The 3586-nt window shown below is 28.1% G+C and overlaps 1 long non-coding RNA gene across 1 annotated transcript; it reads right to left on the reverse strand.

Moving 5' to 3' along the window:
• Positions 1–295: 295 nt before the first annotated feature.
• LOC130590715 (uncharacterized) lies at positions 296–1188 on the reverse strand. Its single transcript, XR_008968560.1, has 3 exons — positions 1052–1188; positions 823–952; positions 296–729 (listed from the first exon to the last, which is right to left on the reverse strand). It is a non-coding gene; the product is annotated as an uncharacterized LOC130590715 (long non-coding RNA).
• Between the last annotated feature and the right edge of the window lie 2398 nt (positions 1189–3586).

Consider the following 3586-nt stretch of genomic DNA (forward strand, 5'->3'; position numbering starts at 1 on the left):
ACTAATTGTTTATTATTTTAAGTGTTTGGTAATAAATCAAATTTATAACGGAATATATAAATACGATTACATATAATATATATATAGATATGATGCTTTATTGGTATTAACTTTTCATTCTATTATGATTTAAGACATAAACAAAACCCTCGAATTATATAATTAATAACGCATAACAAAAAGTAGTAAACTTACATTATAATTGAAACACTTTGTAACTAAGAAAATTTAAATAACAAATAAAATACATAAAATTTATATTTTGTGATCCATTTGTTGCTAGTTAGAACTTGCAAGTAAATTGATAAGCACACTCTTCCGCCCAGTAAACGTGTGTAACATCCACAACTTTATGAACTTTAGATTTAAAACATAGCAATGTCGCTTCAAGTACGAAAACATATGCATCTCCAATATGAGAGAACAGTTTGGTCCGTATGTTGTCCATGTATTTAACCTACAAAAAACAATCATTAGCGATAATGCGAAATTTATATTACAAAGTTGTAGTTGTATCATAGAAGATTATAATATTAACATACATACCTCTTCAGTTCGTTTTGGTAGATCAAGAGTGGACATTTGTAATATAAAACATATTTGCTTGTGAGATAGTCCAACACTTAATGACCCACTTATATCCTTAATTTTGATATGCATGAATACGGAATTCGAACTATTTACTTTATTAATATCATCTATTCTCCCAACAACCCTACACTTGCATCCCTACAATGAAATAATGAATTTAATTTACATATCTATATAAATATAAACGAACGAATTTAAGATATTATAAAGTAAATATCAGATAGGACATACTCCGTTGTATTTGTGAAACTCAGAAATGGATAAACGCATTGAATTCGAGATGCATAGTAATCTATTGAGCGGAAGAGAAGTCTTATTTATCCATAGTGTCTTGTGTCGGACAAATTGATCGTTACGAAACCTAATTAACCCAATCAAAACATGTATTTAAGAGAACACGTTAAGTTGCGCATGGTTGAAAAAATGATCAAATCGCATGTAAGTATACATAGTAGCTTACCACTGTTTTAGTTTGCTTGCAATCTTTGTCCTAGGATTGATCATGATTTGTGTGTTTTCAACAGATTGCAAATAAATGCCTATGAAATGTAGTAAAAAGACAAAGGTAATTCAAATACAGAATTTGAACATATGTTACCTAAATAATACAATTTTCATGCTTACCGTCGTCATTTTTCAAAACCAATCCTCTTGCTAAAACAACCACAACGTCTTGTAATAGGTCAGAACTTAATTGTTCTAAATGGTCAAAAAAATTGTCGACAACGCATAGTTTCATAGCAGTATAACTGATATAAGTAGAAACAATGAATCAATATATTAATTATGGCAAGAAAAACGAAAATAACTACAATTACATGTAATATAAATCACGAAATTATAAAATTACCTCTTGTCAATTAGTATGATATATTGTTTTTTGCTTTGTTGATTAATTTTTGATTGAACACGTCCCATATAGATGAGTACTCCAACAACACCTAACATGTCATTTTTTTAGAATTACACATTTACGAATATTGTCTATTTCACATGCATATAAATTTATGATACTACTAATACTAAACGTGGACAAAAATAAAGAAAAAATCAAACAGAACAAAGAGGCGAAAATTGCTATACTGTGATAAAAAATCGAAAAAAGGATTTATTTAAGCTACAATGTAACGATTTCTTATTTACTTGGGACTTCATGTAACGATTTTTTTGTTTTTTAGAACTATAATGTGATAAAAAATCGAAAAAGGATTTATTTAAGCTACAATGTTTTAACAGAATGTAAAAAAGTAAGGTTTAAAAAAAAACGTGTGGAAATAATAATATGCAGTATATATATATATATACCTATTTCCTTATTTTGAACGCGAACTTGCCTCATCAAAGAATTTAGCAATGTTAACTCATTTTTTCGCACCTTATTGACATGAGGATCCATTTCACAAAAGAGAATAAAACAACTGTTTTGTATGTTCAATATATATAAGAAAAAAAATACAGCAAATAAAGTATGTGTTGCTTGAAATCACTTAATTTCGGAACCAATCAAAAAAAAATTCACTGGAATATTTCGTTTCTAAACTGCTAAATATAAATGTTCGTAATTAGTGTTTTAATGCTTATGTTTGGTAACGAATAAATATATTAAAAGGTAAATCAAATCAAAATCTTTAACACATATAAGAGTATCCCACGGTGATATGTTCATTGTTAGATCGAAATATACAAACTAATTACGTTAGATTTAAATTTGTAGTCACGTTTTATTTATAGATCCGAAAAAAAAAATTAACATTATATTTTCTTTTTCTTTATTGAACTTAATTAATGACATGATAACTAAAGAGATATACATAATACATATTTAAAATTAATTACTATGAAATTTCACTTAATTAATTTAGTCATGTAGTGCAAGACTTTTGCTGTAATAAACAAAATTCATGACCATCAAAAATAAAAAGAGATATGGAATACATAGTTAATACGGAAATGCAAAACAATACATGAGATAAACTTGAATAACACCACCTAAACTTGAATACTTTTTTTTCTTGAAGACATAATCTCAGCTTTTCATCCCAATTGTTGAACACGTTTAAGTACATTAATCATTTATTAGGGAATTCAAATACTGAACTCTTTCCTTTGCTTCAATTGTTGCAAGTTCAATCTTATTACGAAAGGAGATAATCATACCAACATAACCCATGGTTTCCACTTCATCTTCATCATCAAATTTCTCTAGTGCTTTTAGAGATTTCGAAATCTCCTCATCAATGGCAGACCATGCTTCAAAAAATTCATACATAGACTCGTTAATATCATTGACATGTTTTGCAACTCTAGGATCCATTTAATGAAATAAGTTGTTTTTGAGAAATTCGAAGGATAATAAGCTTCGATTTTTAAAACCGATTTTGATGGATTGGAAGCAAGAGGGGTTGAAAAAACCGGATTCTTGCAATCTATTTTATAGGCAAAAAATTTATCATTTAATGTATTGCATGCATTAGGTGGTAGATAATATTTAATGGCTTGCATGCATTGGTTGGTATTTAAAAGCTTGAATTTATTACATGTATTAATCACCAACCATGAGTTTTTTTTTTTTGAGGGGAAACCAACCATGAGTAATATTTGGCAAACACGTATATATTTATATTAAGAATAAAAAAAAAAGTACAACTCTAATTGGACTTATTTTGTAATTCAACTAAGAGAATTAACATACTACATTAATATAAAAGAGTATGTAAAACAACTTGCTAAATATCCTTGCACAATAATACAATAAAGTTTTATTTCTACTTAATTGAAGAAGATTTCCGTCGACCAAATTCAATTCTTCGAAACACTCATCGCACACTTTATGAATCCATGGAGGAACAGTGTGTAGGTAGTACAACATCATGTTATCACAATCCAAGTGTACCCTAAACCGAGGTTTTGATGAAGTAACGTCTTCAATAGTATCCCATATAGGCAAATCATAACATATATCATGCGTGAATTCTTTTGATACCTTATGACTCAA

This window comes from Beta vulgaris, chromosome 3 (genome assembly GCF_026745355.1).
Source record: "Beta vulgaris subsp. vulgaris cultivar EL10 chromosome 3, EL10.2, whole genome shotgun sequence".
In the NCBI taxonomy this organism is placed as follows: domain Eukaryota; kingdom Viridiplantae; phylum Streptophyta; class Magnoliopsida; order Caryophyllales; family Amaranthaceae; genus Beta; species Beta vulgaris.